General features: G+C 29.0%; 1 long non-coding RNA gene across 1 annotated transcript; it reads right to left on the bottom strand.

Annotated features, from left to right (window-relative positions):
- Positions 1-4,877: 4,877 nt before the first annotated feature.
- Positions 4,878-6,754, bottom strand: LOC124295632. The gene is made up of 3 exons (XR_006905522.1): positions 6,611-6,754; positions 5,258-5,316; positions 4,878-4,919 (listed from the first exon to the last, which is right to left on the bottom strand). It is a non-coding gene; the product is annotated as an uncharacterized LOC124295632 (long non-coding RNA).
- Between the last annotated feature and the right edge of the window lie 18,653 nt (positions 6,755-25,407).

Genomic DNA, 25,407 nt, shown 5'->3' with positions numbered 1-25,407 from the left:
TATATCTATATATATATATATACTGTGACGTGGATTTTTCTGCACCTCGGTTACTCGGAGCAAATAACCGGGAACTTACCGCGTGCACAATAATTTGGCGTCCACGATGTACCCTGGATCTAAAACAATATCGCAAAGTTTTTGTTGGGCGCCTGGCGTGATTAACACGCCTCGAAATCATTAATACGTTATTCCTCGGGCATATGCCCGATAGCTCAGTACCGCGGAGAGGGGAGGGGTAATTTTTGGAGAGAGAGAGAGACACTCGAAATACACACGCTATTTAACAAAAGTAAAATAAAATCTTATATTTCATAATAGCGGTGATACAAAACAAAAAAAAAATATAATTCAAAAATCGCTCATCGCGAGTCTAAAACTAAACAGAAAATTACACCTAACCTACTCTATTTCTTACTCTAATGAGCTCGCGGCTCCCTAACTAAAACGTCACTCGACGATCACAAAATCCTCATACGCAATTCTCAAAACGTCACTCGACGATCGCAACATCCTCATATGCAATTCTCAAAACGTCACTCGACGATCGCAACATCCTCATACGCAATTCTCAATTCGCAAATTCGCCATTTGTTCTCCATGGCGATGATTGCTCGAAACGAAACTAAAACTAATTATTCGACGGTGCGCCGTCAGGTCTCGCAACTTAAAACACCATGCTCAAACTTCTCGTCTCAACTGCTGCGCAACGCAACAGCAATTTCGACTATACATCGCCTAACCTCGACTAAACACTATCTTAACTAAACGTAAACTTAACTAAACGCAAGCACCACTACATTTAACTTCAACTATACACAAGCTCAAAGTAACTCAACTCAACCTACATTATATTAACTAACGGGTACGGAACTCAATGCAGGCGCAACTAAACGTAACCTAAACTATACGCAATCGCAACGCATCCGAACGTAATTCTTTTCAAAATACTCCAAAACGTTACCCGCTAATCCGAGCACTCCAATTCGGTGCTTCCCGACCTACTCGAGAGGTGACACAAAAAGAAAACGATAACGCGGCTCGACCCGATACAGCGAAATTCGGCTATACTTGATTTCACTAACGAGAAAGATTCAACTAAAACCCGTGACGCTACTCAACTTTTTCAGAAACTCAAAATTTACTTTACTCTAACCCGCGTACTCAGGCTACGGTCATCAAGCAAGAGAATCGGCAAAAGAATTTCGAGTACTTTTCTACAACGCAAATCCAAAACGGCTATCCGTTACTCGGCAAGCCTTTTCACAATTATGCTCGAAATTCAATCGCGGGGATAGAAGCAGCGCTTACCTTCTACATCCTTGCAACCCCCTTTCCATTCCCTTCGCGATTTTTGGGCGACTCCATTGCTTCGCGGAACTCCCCCAAAACGCGACTACTAATCACGACCGCCAGAACTAGAGTGGTTTCAAAAACCTACTACCTGCCGCAACACGGATCTCGATACGCCATCCCACACGTGACGTCATACCCACAAGAATACGCAATAATCGATCCGTCATCGATTTCGTCGATTGCGCTACTCGACGCGCACCTTCAATAGAATCGCTGCGCATAACTTAAAGCTAGATCGCAATCTCGTCCTCCGCGCAGCTCCATGACGTCTTGACGGTGAGCGTGGTGCTCCCTCGTCGCTAGTCGGTCCGTCGCAAGTTCGCCGGTCAATTGTTGGCGGGGTGAAGGGGAAGAGGCTGCGGCTCGCCGGCCGCCAGCGGGAATCGCGTCCACCTTGGATTCCCGCGATGCGGGGATCTGCGTCGGCTCCCCCTCCGCAGCCTCGACATCCTTCCTTCGCAATTGTTGCTAGTCCGCCATTTCGCCATTTCTTCGAATTCGGTGTCGACTTCTTGCCTGATGCCGTTGTAGCTCGAAAAATAAAAAAAACAAAAAAAACTGAAATATCTTACACTGGTCGCTAAAGCGTCCCCTCTCGTAGTTTCGGATGCGTGACTCTAGTCCTGGCGCTCTTTTCCAAAAACTTCGCGACTCAATTTTGGAAAATCCTAAATTTTTGGTTCCGCCCAGGGTTCAAGGAGCCCCTTGTAACGGGCATCAAAAATGCCACGTTACAATACATATATATAGATATATATATATATATGTATATATATATATATATATATATATATATATATATATATATGTATATACATATATATGTATATATATATTTATATATATATATATATACATATATTTTTTGACATACATTCATAATATACATCCATATAATGGAATATAAACGAAGGTAATTAAGGTAAATAATGTAATAAAATAAAAAATAATTATAAATGATGGAAATTATGAAAAAAAGAGATAGAATAAAAAATAAGCGGATAATTAGAAATATTTAGGATTTTTCTAATAGTTATACATAATTTTGAAAAATTGAAATAATGTGGAAAAATTTTTTTTTTTCCAATTTCCCTCTTTCTGAAAGTAAATTGAAAATTATAATATAAGTATATATATTTATATATATATATATATACATATATTTATTCACATATATTTATATTATACATCCACGTAATAGAATATGAATGAAGGTAATTAAGGTAAATCATGTAATAAAATGAGAAATAATTATGAATGAAAGAAATTATGAAAAAATGAAATAGAATAAAAAATAAGCGGATAATTAGAAATATTTAGGATTTTCCTAATAAGTATACACAATTTTAAAAAATTAAAATAATGTGAAAAAAAATTTTTTTTCTTTCAATTTCCCTCTTTTTAAAAGTAAATTGAAAATTATAATATACATACATTCATTTATATATATATATACCCACACAGCACAATATGTTTCAGAAATGTTTCAGAAATATCTTATCAGAAACATGTTATATTCCATTGCAACATTTCAGAAATATGTCAGAAATATGTCCATGTCCGCATATATAACTAACGTTTTATAGCTGACATATGTCAAAAATATGTCAGAAACATTTCGGTAATATGTCAGAAATATTTCCGCGATATATTTCAGAAATTTTTCAGCGATATATCTGAAAATGGTGACTGATATATTGCTGAAACGTTTCCGAAAGATATAGTGAAAATATTTCTGATATATTCCACAATACATTTCAAAAATCTTTCAGGTAATAAAGAAAGTCCTGAATCTGAGTAAAATGATTAATTATATAGGTATCTCACAATGTTATTTATTTTCAAATACATTATAAAATCGTTCAGACTCATGTCCATATTAAGTCGTGAATCGAAGGCTTCTTTTGAAATATACATGAAAGTAAGTATAGTCTTCTTCTTAATATAAACTTATCGTTATATTATTATAATTATATTATTTTGGGAACAATAATGCATATGAAAATATATGTTTCAATAATTAAGCTGATATAGGGCAGTTTTTTGCTTTACACAATATTTACAAAGAAATGTTACGTAACACACGTAGTCAATGTTACTACACATTAGGGTGGGCCAAAAAAAATGAGTATTTTTTTTTTACTTTATACTCTGCAAATCGGTTGCTAGATACCTCTAAAGAATTCTCACCAAATATGAGCTCTTAATTTTGATAACAAGGTCCTCCGCTTTGCAATTTTCCATTTTTTCCTGAGTATTAGAAACAAAAATTCAAATCTCTTTGACAACTGTTCGTTAAAAAATATCTCCCCTCATATTCTTGTAGGAAATCGAACGCATATATTATAATATATAGAACTAAAAAAATAAAAGAAAAATAGTTTAAAACATTTCTCTTTTCTTAGGAACTCACATTGGAATAAATTTTCATGAAACTTATAAATTAAATTGAAATTTTTCGAATTATTCATCAAAAACTGTTAAAATTAGTATGCATTGAAGTTTGACGATGAATATCTTTTAAACGCTTAACTTAATCGACAAATCATAGGACACCATTTTTGTAGAGCAGTTAATTTCCTACAAAGCTATGAGTCGTGCGATTCATCAAAATTTTTTGTAAGCGAGTTAAAAAATTCATAAGCAAAACAGAAATTTCTCTCAAAATAATCAAACTTTAAGCTTTGATATCTTTTAAACGGTAAGGTTTACGAAAAAATTGTAAGAGACCTTTTTTGTAGAGCGTTCGATTTCCTACAAGAATATGAGGGGAGATATTTTTTAACGAACAGTTGTCAAAGAGATATGAATTTTTGTTTCTAATACTCAGGAAAAAATGCAAAATTGTAAAGCGGAGGACCTTGTTATCAAAATTAAGAGCTCATATTTGGTGAGAATTCTTTAGAGGTATCTAGCAACCGATTTTCAGAGTATGAAGTAAAAAAAAAATACTCATTTTTTTTGGCCCACCCTACTACACATACTATACTAGTGCGTAGTACGAAATGTAAAGTCGTGAACCAAAGGCTTCTTTCGAAATATACGTGAAAGTAAGTATAGTCTTTTTCTCAATATAAACTTATTATTATATTATTATGTTTATATTATTTTGGAAACAATAATGCATATGAAAATATAGGCTATAATAATTAAGCTGATATAGGGCAGTCTTTTGCTCTGCACAATATTTACGAAGAAATGTTACGTAATACACGTAGTACATGTTACTACGTATAGTTACTACTATACTAGTAAATATGGTGTATAGCAAAAGACTGCCCTGTATCAGCTTAATTATTATAACCTATATTTTCATATGCATTATTGATTTAAAAATAATTTAATTATTATAATATTATAATAATAAGTTTAAATCGAGAACAAACTATACTTATTTTCATGTATATTTTGAAAAAAGCGTTTGGTTCACGACTTTACATTTCGTACTATACGTGCTTAACGTGCTTCATTCTAATATTACTTAATTTAGTTTGTTGTTCAACGAGTCGACGTTTATGTCCATCTGAATAGCAGTCGTTACTTTTTCTTTTACGTGTCATTTTCTGAAATCAAATATTATAAATAATACAAGTATAATAAAGTATAATATTCAATGTTGCAAACATAAAACTTTGAATAACAAAAGGTCAGTCAATAATTTCTCATTTGATGTGTAGGAAAATAAAAGTTTATTCTGAAAACAGTCTGAGAACTAATGTTTGTCAGGGTCTACTATACAGTTGACTGCAAAGTTAAGTTGTTTAACATAAAATATACACTGAAAATATGGACGTCATGCCACTATTGATATTAGATTAGTGTGATTGCCGATCGAATGGTAGCTGGTTACCCAATCATTTGATCAAACATAAACTAAATGATTGGTTAATAATAGTCTTACCTAAAACGTATGTTGTATATTTCGAATACACAGTTGACTGTCAGCTGCTCAACCTTTTCCTGCAATTATTACAGATGTTTCAAGATTTAGTTGTAAATACGTGAGTGTGATTCAAAGCAAATAACATGTAATTACTGATCGGCGGTCTCCACCTAGTCTGATATCTTTCTAACTAAAGCTAGATTACACGAGGCTCAAGGTGGTATACGCCAGATTGAAATAACGTATAAGCAGAATGTTTTGTGAGAGTATATTCTGCTATTTTATAATCAACAATGATAGGAATGTGCATAAAACTGAAGCTGACATAGGACGTATATACAGAGCTCTGTACATGCCTTATACAGCTTTTTATGAAATAGCCTTGTTCTATTTGGGCCAGCGAGATACACTAAGTGTTTCATTAGGGCCCGTCTATATGTATAGCGTGAAAAATAATTATAATGCATAATAATATCCTATAATAATTATAGTTGAAATGTTAAAAACGTACAGTTTTGAATATACAGGCCTCAATCAGTAATTAACTAGTGAAAAGTAAACCGAAGTTTGATAACGTTCGGCGTATCTTCAAGTTTCAATTGATCAACAATTTAGTATAAATTAAAATTAGCCTTTATTAATAAATCGCGACACTATACGAATATCGGAATATGCATAATTTAATACTGCATAAGGCAATTATGCCGTATCGTGTGATTTTCCATCAAGGGGGAAAATCATTATGCAATTTAAAGGATAATTATCAGGACGAATTTTTCTTTGGTGAATCATTCTGATTTGGATAAACGAAGATCTGTTAACCAAAAAATATGAGAAAAAAACCAGAAATTTCCACACACAATTTCCACTATTTCTGACTTTTTCTAAATATTTGGTCAAACACTCTTAGTTCATCCAGATCACAATGATTCTCCAAAGGAAAAGTTATTCTGACAAAAAGTTATCCTTCAAATACGTAGCATGATTTTTTCAATTCTGTGGAAAAGCAAACGAGAACTCACTCGTGAGAGGTCAACTGCGGTTAGGAAATAACCTTGTTGAGTAAACTATAAAAAGATTTAATATTATAGATGTTTCATAGTTGGGAAGTCAACGATCGTAATTATTTTATTTAATTCACAGCTTGACAAAAAATTATAAGCAGTATAGTACTTTCTGTTCACACATAAGCCGGTATTTCAATTGCATACCATTCAACACGTGGTGGCCGAGGATAGCCGATTTAGCAAGCAAACTGCAGAACCGCGTACATAGCAAATATGCACATAAATATGTAATTATGCCAAGTAGCTAAGGATATTTTTTGGTCTAATACTCTACACATTTATTGGAAATTAAACATTTACTTACCAAATATCCACTTTTCTTGCCACGTGGGTTTCTGTAATTTTCTCAAGAGATCCGTGGTATCTAACGACCTGTGAAACGCGGTGCGAAAGAACAAGAAAGCTCGAGAATGAAGGATGGAAGAGTGCACGACGCTGCGCGACGGTGATGCGCGAAAAATTGGCGCGCGACGCTCGAGCACTCGCGCTCAAGTATGCGACGTGATGCCATATTTTTAGGGTTTTTCAGCGCTTCCTCGTGGATAAAACGCGAATAAATAAGGCGCGTTAATTTGAATTAATACAAGTACGACGGTAATTTTAACAAACATATACGTAGAATAAGAATGTGAATAAATATTATAATATTACAATTAGTGTAAACCGGTCACCCAGGAATCAAAAAGGAATGTTAATTGTTGATGAATTGTTTAGTTAAAATATAAACACTGCTTGTTTATTCTTATATAGTTCAGACGTAAATAACGAATATTTATATGTATCCGTTTAAGGCGTTCGAAACCACCACGTCCAATACTTGAATATTCTAAACATTGGAATTTGGAAGTATCTGGTCAATGTTATACTGGTTTTAAAGTAAACACGCATTCGGTGTGGACCACACTTTCGGACCCGTTCTCACGAGTCCCTTGGGCATCTCCCATATCTCCTATATCTCCCAAAATAATTATTTTTTCGACCTGGGACCAACGGCATTCTATTCTTAAATGTATTCTAGATATTTCTAGATGGTTTTCAAAAAATCGATTTTTTGAAGCCGTCACAGTGGTGTTGTCCCTGAAGAGATATTGTTCGAGAAAATTGGTAGATTCAACAAGACAAATGAGAATTATGACGCCCAATTCGTATTCCGTCAAAAAATCTTCACTTCGGTCTTCTTGACTGGACGTAGCTCAGTATGCATAATCATTAAGGATCCATAACTTTATGAAAGGTATAAATATTGAAAAACTTTATGCACGTGTCCATCATGGAAAATTTGAAAAATGACAAATTTTATGAAAAATACTTATGTATACACACATAAACGGAAATATTACTGAAACGTTTCGAAAGTTCGGGTGATGTTATATAGCGCTTGAAATATTTCTGAAATATATTTATAATATCAAAAATGTTATATTGCATTTGAAATATTTCTGAAACGTTTCGAAGGTACCAGTGATGTTATATTGCATTTGAAATATTTCTGAAACGTTTCGAAAGTACCGGTGATGTTATATTGCGCTTGGAATATTTCTGAAATGTATTTATAATATCGAGAATGTTATATTGCATTTGAAATATTTCTGAAATATATTTGTAATATCGAAAATGTTATATTGCATTTGAAATATTTCTGAAACGTTCCGAAGGTACCAGTGATGTTATATTGCATTTGAAATATTTCTAAAAGGTTTCCGAAATATTGAGCATGTTATATTGCAATTGACATATTTCAGAAACATTTCAGAAATATTCCTGAAATGATGTAATGAATCTGAAATGTTGTAACATTTCGGAAATATTTCTGACATATTTCGTGCCGTGTGGGTAATAAAATAAAAAATGATCAATCCAAAAAGATTATTTTCCTTAAATTGAAGATTAATTAATTTTCAAAAATTGGAAATATGAAATCAAATGGATAATGATTTATCTATCAGTATGTTGTCTTTAAATTTCATAGTAAGTTTTGAACCATTTTATAAATGTCCGAGATTACAATTCGTACAGTAAATTGTACAGCATTTTTCAAATAAATTATATTTTGATTTTAAATAATATGTGAGCAGATAATTAAAGAATATTTAGGATTTTTTTAATAATTACATGAAATTTCAAAAAATTGAAATAATGTAAAAACAATTTTTCGTCGGAGTGGTCTCTTTCTTCTCAAAGAGGATTAGAAATTATAACATACATCTAGATGTATACATATATATATATATATACGTATATGTATATGTATATATATATGCATATATATATATATGTATACATATATGAATATATATAAGAATATATATACATATATATGTACATATATATTTATGTATACTTATATCAAACATTAATATATTAAAATGTGAATAGTGGTAATTAGGTTAAATAATTTTATACAATAAGAAATGATTCGGTTGAATAAATTCTTTTTCTTGAATCAATGAATAATCAATTTTTGAAAATAAAATATGAAATGATATAAATAATAATTCATCTATCTGTATGTTTTCTTCAAATTTCATAATAAGTTTTAATCCATTTTATAAATGTTCCAGATTACAATTCATGAGGTGAATTGGACAGCATTTTTCCAATGAATAATATTCTTATTTTAAATAATATGTAAGCAGATAATTAAAAATATTTAGGATTTTTCTAATAATTATACATGATTTTGATAAATTGAAATATTGAGAAAAAAAATTTTTTTTTTAGATTTCCCTGTTTTTAAAAGTCAATTGCAAATTATAATATACATATATATATATATATACCCACACACATATATACATATATATATATATATGTTTATATATATTCATATTATACAATAATATAATAGAATATGAAAGAAGGTAATTAGGGTAAAAAATGTGGTAAAATAAAAAATGATTATAGAAGAAAAAATGATTGAAAAATGAAATAAAATAAAAAATGAGCGGATAATCAAAAATATTAAGGATTTTTCTGATAATTATACATATTTGTAAAAAATTGAAATAATGTGAAAAAGAATTTTTTTTTAAATTTCCCTTTTTTTAAGAGTAAATTGCAAATTATAATATACATATATATATATACACACACACGTATACATATATATACATATGTATATGTATTTATTTATACATATTTATTGTATACATTCATGTAATAGAATATAAATGGAGGTAATTAAGGTAAATAATGTCATAGAATAAAAAATGATCATGAGTGAAAAAAATAATCAAGAAATTGAATGAAATAAAAAATAAGTGGATAATTAAAAATATTTAGGACTTTTCTAATAATTATACATAATTTTGAAAAATTAAAAAAATGTGAAGAAAATTTTTTTTTTCCAAATTTCCCTCCTTTTGAAAGTGAACTTGAAAATAATAATATACACACACATATATATATATATATATATATATATGTATATATATATACATATATATATATATATATATATATATATATATATGTATATATATATATTTATTTACATATATTTATATTATACATCCATATAATGAAATATAAATGAAGGTAATTAGGGTAACAAATGTGATAAAATGAAAATGATTATGAACGGAAAAAATGATTGAAAAATGAAACAAAATAAAAAATAAGCCGATGATCGAAAATATTTAGGATTTTTCCGATAATTATACATATTTCTAAGAAATTAAAATGATGTGAAAAAAAATTTTTTTTTTAAATTTCCCTTTTTTTCAAAGTAAATTGCAAATCATAATATACATATATATATACACACACGTATACATATATATACATATATATATATATATATATATATATATATATATTTATTTACATATATTTATATTATACATCCATATAATGGAATATAAATGAAGGTAATCAAGGTAATTCATGTGAGAAAATAAAAAATGATTATAAATGAAAGAAATTATAAAAAAATAAAATAGAATAAAAAATAAGCGGATAATTAGAAATATTCAAGATTTTCCTAATAATTATACATAATTTTGAAAAATTAAAATAACGTGGAAAAAATTTTAGTTTTTTCAATTTCCCACTTTTTGAAAGTAAATTGAAAATTATAATATACATATATATATTTAAGGTAAATTATGTAATAAAATGAAAAATGATCATAAATGAAAGAAATTATAAAAAAATAAAATAGAATGAAAAATAAGCGGATGATTAGAAATATTTGAGATTTTCCTAATAATTATACATAATTTCAAAAAATTAAAATAATGTAAAAAAAAATTTTTTTTTTTTGAAATTTCCCTTTTTTTTGAAAGTAAATTGCTAATTATAATATACATATATATACCGGGACAATCTCTTGAAACTATACATATAACGCGCATGCGCCAAATAATTTAATCTCATTGGTCGGTGAAATCGCGCCGCGGTGATGTTTTCATCTGCTGAGCAAGGCGCCAACGTACACAAAATGAAACAAAAGCTGTAATTCTCTCGCGCGTAAAGCCGTGGATTGAGGTTATGCTGCTGTTTATTTTTACGTAGCGTGAATTGTCTAAGAAGAATAGTATCGTTCAGCAATACCGTGGTTGATTTCGGAAGATATTCAACCGACGCAATAAAGAATTTAACGGAAAAGCAAATATCAAATGATACAGAAATTGGGTGTTATTTATTGAAAGAAGAAATCTAACATTCAACGTGAAATGTCATTAACAAGTGGGAATCTGGACAAACAGAGGTAGGTAAGTAAAAACAATGTTTATTGTGAACAGATTTTTTATTTACGTAAAATTAAAAATAAATGAATGGTTGAGACCCAGTAGAAGGTATTTCCAGAGTGGATTCGTTACGGTGCAGTGCTCCAGAAGTCAGTAATTAGTGCCGATGAACATGAAATAAATAAAAGAGATGAGTAACAAGGAATAAAGAAATTATTCACCTTAAACACGAAGCTTAGGAGGACAAAGAGTAGCAATTAACAGAAAACGTACCCGACGCAATACTCACAAAAAACCTCGCCGACATCATTGATTAGTTGACAAAGTTTTTGCAGCTCCATTGTACAACAATCAATGTTCCGTTAACAAAGAGGGTTCACCAGATATCCAAGAATCAAAAGAGAAAAAGAACAACAGTTAATATTACAGTGTAAATCATGCTATTAATGAAAAATTAGGAAACAAACAATAACTTACAAGACAATCGTCCGATAACACTGGGAGACCAATCTCCACTCTTCTGATCACCCCTCGTCTGGCCATTGGTGGCCTTTCAAAAAGTGCTGCCGTTTCTTTTGCCTTCAAAAATACCGAAAGATCCTGTTTGATAATAATAGCTTCTAATATTTTCAGGTACGAAATAATTCATTGTCAAAGCGGGACTAAATTTGTCAGGCACGGAAGCATGTAAGTAAATTTCCAATTACGTGATCTTTGACAATGACAATATTTTAACATGGATTCAATGATAAAATTCGTTTTTTTTTCAGCAGGCTCGAAGCTTAAACTTTAATTACCACGAGGAAAATTATGCCTTACCTGATGGTCAAAACGTTTAGGTGGCAAGGATCCTGGTTTCTCGAGCGGTGCAATCATTAGAACCATCGAACCTGGTTGTTTCGTCAGACATCAGGTGCCAGAGTGAATTTTATCAGGCCATCGCCACCTTCTTAACATCAGTTGAGGCAAAATTGAAGAGCGGGATATACTACAAATCATAATGGCTGAATATCCCATCATTTTACTTTGATCGAGCCAATAGCGATAAGTTTGTTACTTAACCGTTGCTGCCAATTCATTCTACCGAGGAATCATTCTGTGCACCATTGTAATTTAAGCATTATTATTGACCAGCATTGTTTTTCAAACTTTATACCATTTGATTTGGTATCTTATTTTGAAGCTTACTTTTACTCTCTTTGGCATTGAATTCAGATAAATAGTTTTTCAAGTCCTCAATTAGATTGTAGGGTTGAATTTTGCTAGGCAAACTGAATCAATCTAAATCTAGAACTGTTAAATAAGTTCAGTTAAAAATGTCTTTAAATTTAATCTTAGTTGACGGTGTCATCTGGCTAGCTAGTTGCACGATAACTTGAAACCAAATTCAATTTTACACTCTTTATAGGGTCCTACGCTAAGACTGAAAGCTTGTGAATCTCCATGTACCGCAATTATTTCTGCATTTCATGTTAGCATTATCTGGAGCAAAAAAAATCCCATTTTGAGATTGAAAATGGAACCTGAAACACAGAGTTATTCAATAGCACGAATTGAAAACCAAGAATTTTATAATGGTTTCTGCAACAAAGGGACTCTTTCCAAATATCCTTGTTAGAACGTGATGTTCGGAGGACTATAAACAAGATATTGTATCGGATTACATTATTTGGAAAAAAATCTTCATAAACTTCGTTAAAAATTAGATATTCATTTATTTTGATGGAACAAGGGACACAATCTTTACATTACTTTAAAATTGACATTACTCTAAAACATGATTGTCCTTGAAGCTAATTGTGACATTAAGGCGCATTTTGAGAAACTTGATTTTCAACTTGTGTCACAGGATGTGATTTACGTTCCTGAGTTCTACGCTTTCGATCAGATTTTCTTTGTTTCGAACCGCACTTACATGAAATACAGAAATCATTTTAATAAATCTAATATTACTTGAATTTTCAATTTGAGTATTAGATTCCCTTCATTTATTTAATCGAACATCATTGAAAATTTGCGAAATAAATTCTGATAATCATTAGGAAATTTTAAATAGTAGTAGCAATAATTTGTTAATCGGAAAAAATACATTGACTATCGACTATTCGTAAATTTTGTTGAACTATTTTCAAGCAAAAAAAGATTCACAGTTCCGTTACAGATAGTGAGATATTTAAATTTCTTGAACGCTCGATTTAATGTCTCATTTTCGAAAGTGATAAAATTCAATATTACCGCCTGAAATCACAAAAGAGTGAGAAAGTTGCTTAGTTGCTTGAAAGTGGCGATGATCTTTGTACGTCTGACAAATTGAATTGGCAGATAACAGTGAATATCAGAGATGTAATTATTTTAGTCGTATCACCTGTTGATAGGTAAAAATTCCACTGTTATTTCTAATGTACGAAATAATAAAAATGATTAAATAAAGTGTTCGCACCTACCTGCTGCGTTTCTTCCAAGCACCCAACATTTAAACAGATTTCTCATTTTAGTCGAATAAAGCCAATTTTCAAAGAGCATTATCATCAACTTTCCGAGTCATTACCTCGACTGTTTGAGATTCTAACCTCAAAAATTCGTATGAACTACAACGCCGCCAGAAACAGAGTTTGACAGCTGAAACTCGGAGTGGCCAACCTGCCCGAGCAGGCGATAAAACTCGCGCATGCGCATTATATGTATAGTTTCAAGAGATTGTCCCGGTATATACACACACACGTATATATATATATATACATATATATATATATATATATATATATATATATATGTATATATATATATGTATATATATATATATATATATATTTATTTATTTATATATATTTATATTATACATGATTTCAAAGAATTAAAATAATGTGAAAAAGAATTTTTTTTTTCCAATTTCCCTTTTTTAGAAGTAAATTGCAAATTATAATATACATATATATATATACACACACACGTATACATATATATACATATATATATATATATTTCTTTATATATATCTATAGTATACATTCATTTAGTAGAATTCAAATGAAAGTAATTAAGGTAAATAATGTAATAGAATAAAAAATGATCATCAGTGAAAAAAATGATCAAAAAATGAAATAAAATAAAAAATGAGCGGATAATTAAAAATATTCAGGATTTTTCTAATAATTATACATCATTTTAAAAAATTAAAAAAATGTGAGAAAAATTTTTGTTTAAATTTCCCTCTTTTTAAAAGTAAAATTGAAAATTATAATATACATATATGTATTCATATATACATATATATATATATATATATTTATATATATATATATATATATTCATTCACATATATTTATATTATACATCCATATAATAGATTATAAATGAAGGTAATTGAGGTAAATCATGTAATAAAATAAAAAATGATTAGGAATGAAAGAAATTATGGAAAAATGAAATAGAATAAAAAATAAGCGGATAATTAGAAATATTTAGGATTTTCCTAATGATTATACATAATTTTAAAAAATTGAAATGATGTGAAAATTTTTTTTTTTTTTCCAATTTCCCTTTTTTTGAAACTCAATTGAAAATTATAATATACATATATATATTCATATATATATATATATGAATATATATATATATACATGAATATATATATGTATATTATAATTTCATTATATACATATATACATATATTTTTTTACATATGTTTATAATATACATCCATATAATGGAATATAAATGAAGGTAATTGAGGTGAATAATGTAATAAAATAAAAAATAATTATAAATGAAAGAAATTATAAAAAAATGAAATAGAATAAAAAACAGGCGGATAATTAGAAATATTCAGGATTTTCCTAATAATTATACATAATTTTAAAAAATTGAAATAATGCGAAAAACAATTTTTCTTCCTTCAATTTCCCTCTTTTTAAAAGTAAATTAAAAATTATAATATACGTATATATATATACATATATACATTTGTTTTTTTTACATACATTCATAATATACATCCATATAATGGAATATAAATGAAGGTAATTGAGGTAAATAATGTATTGAAATAAAAAATGATTATAAATGAAAAAACTTATAAAAAAATGAAATAGAATAAAAAACAGGCGGATAATTAGAAATATTTAGGATTTTCCTAATAATTATACATAATTTTAAAAAATTGAAATAATGCGAAAAACAATTTTTTTTCCTTCAATTTCCCTCTTTTTAAAAGTAAATTAAAAATTATAATATACGTATATATATATACATATATACATTTATTTTTTTACATACATTCATAATATACATCCATATAATGGAATATAAATGAAGGTAATTGAGGTAAATAATGTATTGAAATAAAAAATGATTATAAATGAAAAAACTTATGAAAAAATGAAATAGAATAAAAAACAGGCGGATAATTAGAAATTTTCAGGATTCTCCTAATAATTATACATAATTTTAAAAAATTAAAATATTGTGAAAAAAAATTTTTTTTTTAATTTCCCTCTTTTTAAAAGTAAATTGAAAATGATAATATACATATATATATATATATATTAGGGTGCTTTTTTTTTGGACTATATTTTTTTTTTATCGGTCCCATCGTGAAATTTTGTTGGAAATACAACAAAAAAAATTCCCTGAAAGATTGAGCCCTCAATAGTAATATTAAGTGCTCGCCCAAGGCATGTAAAGATTTCCCGCTTAAAATACACGTAAACTTCAATTTTTTTCTTCAAAACATCTACAGTTCAGAGGCATTCTATGGTGTAGTCTAGGACGTCAGTAGGTTTTCTTCGGAATGAAATGCTCTACAAAAGTGCTTACACCGGCGAAGTCGTACGGGCCACCCAAACCCAATTTTTTCATGAAATTCTTGTCTTTTTGCCCGTATCTCGTAAATAACAGGAGCTACAAAAAAAAATATTCAACAAATTTCTAGGAAATTTTTGTAGAGCATTTCATTCCGAAGAAAACCTACTGACGTCCTAGACTACACCATAGAATGCCTCTGAACTGTAGATGTTTTAAAGAAAAAAATTGAAGTTTACGTGTATTTTAAGCGGGAAATCTTTACATGCCTTGGGCGAGCACTTAATATTAATATTAAGGGCTCAATCTTTCAGGGAATTTTTTTTGTTGTATTTCCAACAAAATTTCACGATGAGACCGGAAAAAAAAAAATATCGTCCAAAACAAAGCACCCTAATATATATATATATTCATTCACATATATTTATATTATACATCCATATAATAAAATATAAATGAAGGTAATTAGGGTAAGAAATGTGATAAAATGAAAAATGATTATAAATGAAAAAAATTATTGAAAAATGAAATAAAATAAAAAATGAGCCGATAATTAAAAATATCTAGGATTTTTCCAATAATTATACATATTTTTAGAAAATTAAAATAATGTGAAAAAAATTTTTTTTTTTAAATTTCCCTTCTTTCAAAAGTAAATTGCAAATTTTAATATACATATATATATATATATATACACACACACACACGTATACATTAATACACATACATATATATATATATATATATATATATATATATATATTTATTTACATATATTTATATTATACATCCATATAATAGAAGATGAATGAAGGTAATTAAGGTAAATCATGTAATAAAATAAAAAATGATTAAAAATGGAACAAATTATATAAAAATGAAATAGAATAAAAAATAAGCGGATAATTAGAAATATTTAGGATTTTCCTAATAATTATACATAATTTTAAAAAATTGAAATAATGTGAAAAAAATTTTTTTTTTTCAATTTCCCTCTTTTTAAAAGTGAATTGGAAATTATAATATAAGTATATATATTTATATATATATATATATATAGATACATATATTTATTCACATATATTTATATTATACATCCATATAATAGAATATAAATGAAGGTAATTAAGGTAAATCATGTAATAAAATAAAAAATGATTATGAATGAAAGAAATTATGAGAAAATGAAATAGTATAAAAAATAAGCGGATAATTAGAAATGTTTAGGATTTTCCTAATAATTATACATAATTTTAAAAAATTGAAATAATGTGAAAAAAATTTTTTTTTCCAATTTCCCTCTTTTTAAAAGTAAATTGAAAATTTTAATATGCATGTATATATTTATATATATATATATATATATATATATATATATATATATATATTTATTTACATATATTTATATTATACATCCATATAATAGAATATAAATGAAGGTAATTAGGGTAAATCATGTAATAAAATAAAGAATGTTTATGAATGAAAGAAATTATGAAAAAATGAAATAGAATAAAAAATAAGCGGCTAATTAGAAATATTTAGCATTTTCCTAATAAGTATACATGATTTTAAAAAATTGAATTAATGTGAAAAAATTTTTTTTTCTTCAATTTTCCTCTTTTTAAAAGTAAATTGAAAATTATAATATACATATATATATTTATATATATACATACATATATATATATATATATTTATTCACATATATTTATATTATACATCCATATAATAGAATATAAACGAAGGTAATTAAGGCAAATCATGTAACAAAATAAAAAATGATTATGAATGAAAGAAATTATGAAAAAATGAAATAGAATAAAAAATAAGCGGATAATTAGAAATATTTAGGATTTTCGTAATAATTATACATAATTTTAAAAAATTAAAACAACGTCAAAAATTTTTTTTTTTTTGAAATTTCCCTCTTTTTGAAAGTAAATTGCAAATTATAATATACATATATATATATACACACACACGTATATATATACCGGGACAATCTCTTGAAACTTCACATATAATGCGCATGCGCGAGTTTTATCGGCTGCTCGGGCAGGTTGGCCACTCTGAGTTTCAGCTGTCAAACTCTGTTTCTGGCGGCGTTGTAGTTCATACGAATTTTTGAGGTTAGAATCTTAAACAGTCGAGGTAATGACTCGGAAAGTTGATGCTAATGCTCTTTGAAAATTGGCTTTATTCGACTAAAATGAGAAATCTGTTTAAATGTTGGGTGCTTGGAAGAAACGCAGCAGGTAAGTGCGGACACTTTATTTAATCATGTTCATTATTTCGTACATTAGAAATAACAACGGAATTTTTATCTATCAACAGGTGATACGGCTAAAATAATTACAACTCTGATATTCACTGTTATCTGCTCATTTAATTTGTCAGACGTACAAAGATCATCGCCACTTTCAAGCAACTAAGCAACTTTCTCACTCTTTTGTGATTTCAGGCGGTAATATTGAATTTTATCACTTTCGAAAATGAGACATTAAACCGAGCGTTCAAGAAATTTAAATATCTCACTATCTGTAACGGAACTGTGAATCTTTTTTTTCTTGAACAGAGTTCAACAAAATTTACGAATAGTCGATAGTCAATGTATTTTTTCCGATTAACAAATTATTCCTACTACTATTTAAAATTTCCGAATGATTATCAGAATTTATTTCGCAAATTTTCAATGATGTTCGATTAAATAAATAAAGGGAACCTAATACTCAAATTGAAAATTCAAGTAATATTAGATTTATTAAAATGATTTCTGTATTTCATGTTAGTGCGGTTCGAAACAAAGAAAATCTAATCGAAAGCGTAGAACTCCGGAATGTAATTCACATCCTGTGACACAAGTTGAAAATCAAGTTTCTCAAAATGCGCCTCAATGTCACAATTAGGTTCAAGAACAATCATGTTTTAGAGTAATGTCAATTTCAAAGTAATGTAAAGATTGTGTCCCTTGTTCCATCAAAATAAATGAATATCTAATTTTTAACGAAGTTTACAAAGATTTTTTTCCAAATAATGTAATCCGATACAATATCTTGTTCATAGTACTCCGAACATCACCTTCTAACAAGGATATTTGGAAAGAGTCCCTTTGTTGCAGCAACCATTATAAAATTCTTGGTTTTCAATTCGTACTATTGAATAACTCTGTGTTTCAGGTTCCATTTTCAATCTCAAAATGGGATTTTTTTTGCTTCAGATAATGCTAACATGAAATGCAGAAATAATTGCGGTACATGGAGATTCACAAGCTTTCAGTCTTAGCGTAGAACTCTATAAAGAGTGTAAAATTGAATTTGGTTTCATGTTATCGTGCAACTAGCTAGCCAGATGACACCGTCAACTAAGATTAAATTTAAAGACATTTTTAACTAAACTTATTTAACAGTTCTAGATTTAGATTGATTCAGTATGCCTAGCAAAATTCAACCCTACAATCTAATTGAGGACTTGAAAAACTATTTATCTGAATTCAATGCCAAAGAGAGTAAAAGTAAGCTTCAAAATAAGATACCAAATCGAATGGTATAAAGTTTGAAAAACAATGCTGGTCAATAATAATGCTTAAATTACAATGGTGCACAGAATGATTCCTCGGTAGAATGAATTGACAGCAACGGTTGAGTAACAAACTTATCGCTATTGGCTCGATCAAAGTAAAATGATGGGATATTCAGCCATTATGATCTGTAGTATATCCCGCTCTTCAATTTTGCCTCAACTGATGTTAAGAAGGTGGCGATGGCCTGATGAAATTCACTCTGGCACCTGATGTCTGACGAAACAACCAGGTTCGATGGTTCTAATGATTGCACCGCTCGAGAAACCAGGATCCTTGCCACCTAAACGTTTTGACCATCAGGTAAGGCATAATTTTCCTCGTAGTAATCAAAGTTTAAACGTCGAGCCTGCTGAAAAAAAAACGAATTTTATCATTGAATCCATGTTAAAATATTGTCATTGTCAAAGATCACGTAATTCGAAATTTACTTACATGCTTCCATGCCTGACAAATATAGTCCAGCTTTGACAATGAATTATTTCGTACCTGAAAATATTAGAAGCTATTACTATCAAACAGGATCTTTCGGTATTTTTGAAGGCAAAAAAAAGGCAGCACTTTTTGAAAGGCAACCAATCGTCAGACGAGGGGTGATCAGAAGAGTGGAGATTGGTCTCCCAGTGTTATCGGACGATTGTCTTGTAAGTTATTGTTTTGTTTCCTAATTTTTCATTAATAGCATGATTTACACTGTAATATTAACTGTTGTTCTTTTTCTCTTTTTATTCTTGGATATCTGGTGAACCCTCTTTGTTAACGGAACATTGATTGTTGTACAATGGAGCTGCAAAAACTTTGTCAACTAATCAACGATGTCGGCGAGGGTTTTTTGAGTATTGCGTCGGGTACGTTTTCTGTTAATTGCTACTCTTTGTCCTCCTAAGCTTTGTGTTTAAGATGAATAATTTCTTTATTCCTTGTTACTCATTTCTTTTATTATTTCATGTTCGTCGGCACTAATTACTGACTTCTGGAGCACTGCACCGTAACGAATCTACTCTGGAAATACCTTCTACTGGGTCTCAACCATTCATTTATTTTTAATTTTATGTAAATAGAGAATCTGTTCACAATAAACATTGTTTTTACTTACCTACCTCTGTTTGTCCAGACTCCCACTTGTTAATGACATTTCACGTTGAATTTCAGATTTCTTCTTTCAATAAATAACACCCAATTTCTGTATCAATTGAAATTTGTTTTTCCGTTAAATTCTTTATTGCGTCGGTTGAATATCTTCCGAAATCAACCACGGTATTGCTGAACGATACTATTCTTCTTAGACAATTCACGCTACGTAAAAATAAACAGCAGCATAACCTCAATCCACGGCTTTACGCGCGAGAGAATTACAGCTTTTGTTTCATTTTGTGTACGTTGGTGCCTTGCTCAGCAGATGAAAACATCACCGCGGCGCGATTTCACCGACCAATGAGATTAAATTATTTGGCGCGTGCGCGTTATATGTTAGTCAAAAGATTGTCCCGGTATACACACACATATATATATATATATATATATATATATATATATATATATATTTTTATTTATATATATTTATATTATCCTTTCATATAATAGAATATAAAAGATGGTAATTAGGGTGAAAAATGTGATAAAATAAAATATGATTATAAATGAAAAAAATGATCGAAAAATGAAATAAAATAAAAAATAAGCGTTCAACGGAATATATTTAGGATTTTTCTAATAATTATACATGATTTCAAAAAATAAAATAATGTGAAAAAGAATTTTTTTTTCAAATTTCCCTTCTTTGAAAGTAAATTGAAAAGTATAATATACATATATATCTACACACACACGTACAAGTATGTATATATATATATATATATATATATTTTTATTTATATATATTTATATTATACATTCATATCATAGAATATAAAAGAACGTGATTAGGGTAAAAAATGTGATAGGATGAAAAATGATTATAAATGAGAAAAATGATTCAAAAATGAAATAAGACAAGAAATAAGCGGATAATTAAAAATATTTAGGATTTTTCCAATAATTATACATATTTTTAAAAAATTGAAGGAATGTAAAAGAGAATTTTTTTTTTAAATTTCCCTTTTTTTAAGAGTGAATTGCAAATTATAATATACATATATATATATACACACACACGTATACATATATATACATATATATATATATATATATTTCCTTATATATATTAATAGTATACATTCATTTAACAGAATATAAATGAAGGTAATTAGGGTAAATAATGTAATAGAATAAAAAATGATCATTAGTGAAAAAAATGATCAAAAAATAAAATAAAATAAAAAATGAGCGGTTCATTAAAAATATTTAGGATTTTTCTAATAATTATACATAATTTTGAAAAATTAAAAAAATGCGAGAAAAATTTTTTTTTAAATTTCCCTCTTTTTAAAAGTAAAATTGAAAATTATAATATACATATATATATAGATATATATATATATATATATATGTATATATACATATATATATATATATATATATATATATATATATATATATATATATATATATATATATATATATATATATACACACATATATATATATATATTCATTCACATACATTTGTATTATACATCCATATAATAGATTATAAATGAAGGTAATTAAGGTAAATCATGTAATAAAATAAAAAATGATTGTGAATGGAAAAAATTATAAAAAAATGAAATAAAATAAAAAATAAGACGATAATCAAGAATATTTAGGATTTTCCTAATAATTAAACATGATTTTATAAAATTGAAATAATGTGAAAGAAATTTTTTTTTTTTCAATTCCCCTCTTTTTAAAAGTAAATTGGAAATTATAATATACATATATATATTTAGGGTAAAAAATGTGATAAAATGAAACATGATAATACATAGATAGATAGATAGATAGATACATTCTTTATTTGCCTTATTAGATGTTTCTAATGTTTACAAATTGAGTTCGGAGTTGTACATTTTGATTCTTAGCCTAACTTACTAATTAATTAATTAGAAATCGCTTAATCCAGAATATTGTTAGAAATGCGTAATTCTCTTAGCCTACATAATTGTTCAACATAAACATAAATTTTATTAAGTTGAATTGGATTGTTCATTTGACAAACTTCGACGACATTAAGATTATTGATTGTAACATTTATATTATTCACAAACTTGCCTCTTATATCCCGGTACAATGGGCATTCCATAAGAAAGTGCTTAAGAGTATCGAATGCTCCATCCTGACATGTTGGACACGGCTCGAATGGGTTAAACTTATTCACTTTTTTGTTTACATATAGACTGAAACCATAATTATTTGCCGTTCTAAGTTGTGCCATAACTTTTTTAATCTTTAGCGGGACCTTACTATGAAGATATTGATTACTTGGTTTGTTGTATAAATCTGGGGTTTCTAGATAGGCAATTCTGTTAACTTGCGCTTTTATTTTGTCTGTTAAGGTTTGTTTGTACTTTCTTAACAGAATTTTACCTACTCTCTCCTACTCTTTACCGTCAAACGAGTCAAGCACACACATATACCTTTCATCTATTGCTTTTATAAACTTGCCAACCTCGGTAAACCAATTATATTCAGAAGATTCATAACCGCTTTTATATAGCTCTATCTGTTTTTTAAGACATAACAATGGGTATCTATTTTCTTCCATCTTTAGCACTTTTACTATCCAGCCCCATGTGAGCTTCCAAATATTGTACGCTAAATCAATTCTGTTTGTCTCATACTTTACCAGATTATTCGGAGTTGTACGTTTTATACATAATATCTTCTTATAGAATTCAGTGGTGAGGCTATCAATTTCGTTTATGTATCTGAGAGCCCACACAGGGGCTGCATATAGTGCTATCGAAGAAATCATACTATCAAATAGTGTGTTAATACTATCAAAATCATACATTCTAGCTTTATAAATAACTGTGTTTACGGCGCCTATTGCGGTTCTTGCTTTACTTATTGCACTCGTCATCGCCAAGCGCCCCCTTCCTGACGCTGATATAGGTATCCCAAGATATGTAAAATTTAACACTATTTCTATGTTTTTTGCATTGTAATAGAATTTAAGATTTTTTGGTATCTTTCCTGCTTTTCTGCAGTACAATATATAAGATTTGTCTACATTTACAGTTAACCCATTTTTTTCACAGTATTTGTGTAGAATTTTAAGTTTTTTCGCGACATCAGCTTTATTATTTGCAATTATTGCTAGGTCGTCAGCATATAGAAGTAATAGTACGTCAGTTAGAATGTTTAAACTTGTGCCATAGAGGCCTTCTTCCCGGAAGTATTCCTCCATGTCCGCGATAAAGAGAATAAACAAAAGGGGGCTAAGGATTTCTCCTTGTAGTACCCCTTCCGTTATATCTATCCTATCCGTTAGACCCTCTGGAGTTTTTATTCTTATATGCGCCTTACCATAGAGGTCCTTCAGTATCCTTATATACTTTGCACTAACGCCCATATTTAAAAGTTTTGCCCATAAACACCTATGTATTATTGTGTCGAATGCTCTTTTTAAATCCACGAATATGATAAATAATGTACCCTTTTTTTGCCTTAGTTTTGCATGGATTAACTCAAACAGTACATATAAGTTGTCCATACAACTTCGGTTTGACCTAAAACCCGCCTGACCTTCAGGTAGTATTTTACATTTTTCTGTCCAAGTATATAGCCTTTCAGCCAATAAAGATGTGAAAAGCTTTGTTATATGATTAACCAGAGAAATTCCCCTGTAATTCGCTGGGTCTTTCTTATCACCTTTTTTAAACAACATTGTTAAGATTATACTTGACCAGCTTTCAGGGACAATTTCATCGCGCAAAATTTTATTGAAAAGACTAAGTAAATAATATTTCCAGTTTTGCGAGCAACTCCGGTAAAATTCATTTGTGATCTTATTTTCCCCAGGCGATTTACCGTTTTTCGACTTATTAAGTACTTTATTTAATTCTTTTATAGTGAAATCCTCGTCCAGGTAAGGATCTAATACTCCCGAATATATATTACTATTTGGTTCTATCTTTTTTTGCATCTTCTCATAAAAGCTAATCCATTGTTTACCTGTTATTTCTGGTGGTACATATTTTTTAACCCTGTATTTATTTAGCGCTTTCCAAAATTCTTGGGCGTTCCTAGCATCGTTAATTTTTTCTGCTAACTTCACAAAATATTCTTTACGCTTACATTCATATAGGGCTTTATAACATTTTAAAGTTTCTCGGTACTTAATTCTATCCTGTTCCCTAAAATTATTTTTTCTATAAATTCTCAGATTACAGTTTACACTTTTCTTTAACTCTTTACATTCTTTGTCTACCCATGGTTGCTTTTCGTCTGTTTTTATATTATGTACTTCACGCACCATATTCAGCTCATATGCTGCTTGGGTGATAGCCATGTGAAACCTTTTTTCAATTTCGTCTATCGTTTCTATTTCCGTATTTAGACCCACGAGCGGCGACCACCTTAAGTGTTGTTTGTACATGAGTTTATAGTTGTTATCCCAACAATATTTGATTTGCTTACTTGGTCTCGCCCTGACTATACTATTACCATTTAAAACAAGTTTGATTGGAAAATGATCAGAAAAATTAATATTATAAAGTACCTCAAAATCCTGAATTTTTTCAAGCCCTAGTTCATTAGACAACGCGAGATCAATTATACTACTTCCCTTACCGGTGAAAGTTGGTTTCGCCGGACTATCACTTACAGTTTTACCATTTACTACTATGAAGTTATAAGTGTCAATAAAATTATTTACTGCTTCCCCTCTTTTGTTGAGCGTACAGTCGGAAAACGTTCCATCTCCGGTAAGATTTGTTTCACTTAGAATTTCATCAGGTATTTGGATAGGGTTACCTATCCTCGCGTCTCCCATCAAATAAATTGGCTCTGACGGAAATTGATTCACTATGCTTTCTGCTACCTCACTGAAGTTTTTTAGGTCATTATTAAAGTGCTCGTCACTTGGCCTAAGATACGTGAAACCCA

The sequence above is a fragment of the Neodiprion lecontei genome, unplaced genomic scaffold (genome assembly GCF_021901455.1).
Source record: "Neodiprion lecontei isolate iyNeoLeco1 unplaced genomic scaffold, iyNeoLeco1.1 ptg000002l___fragment_2___debris, whole genome shotgun sequence".
NCBI classification, from domain to species: Eukaryota; Metazoa; Arthropoda; class Insecta; order Hymenoptera; family Diprionidae; genus Neodiprion; species Neodiprion lecontei.
The sequence above is the reverse complement of the archived record's forward strand: the minus strand, read 5'-3'. Positions and strand labels throughout refer to the sequence as shown.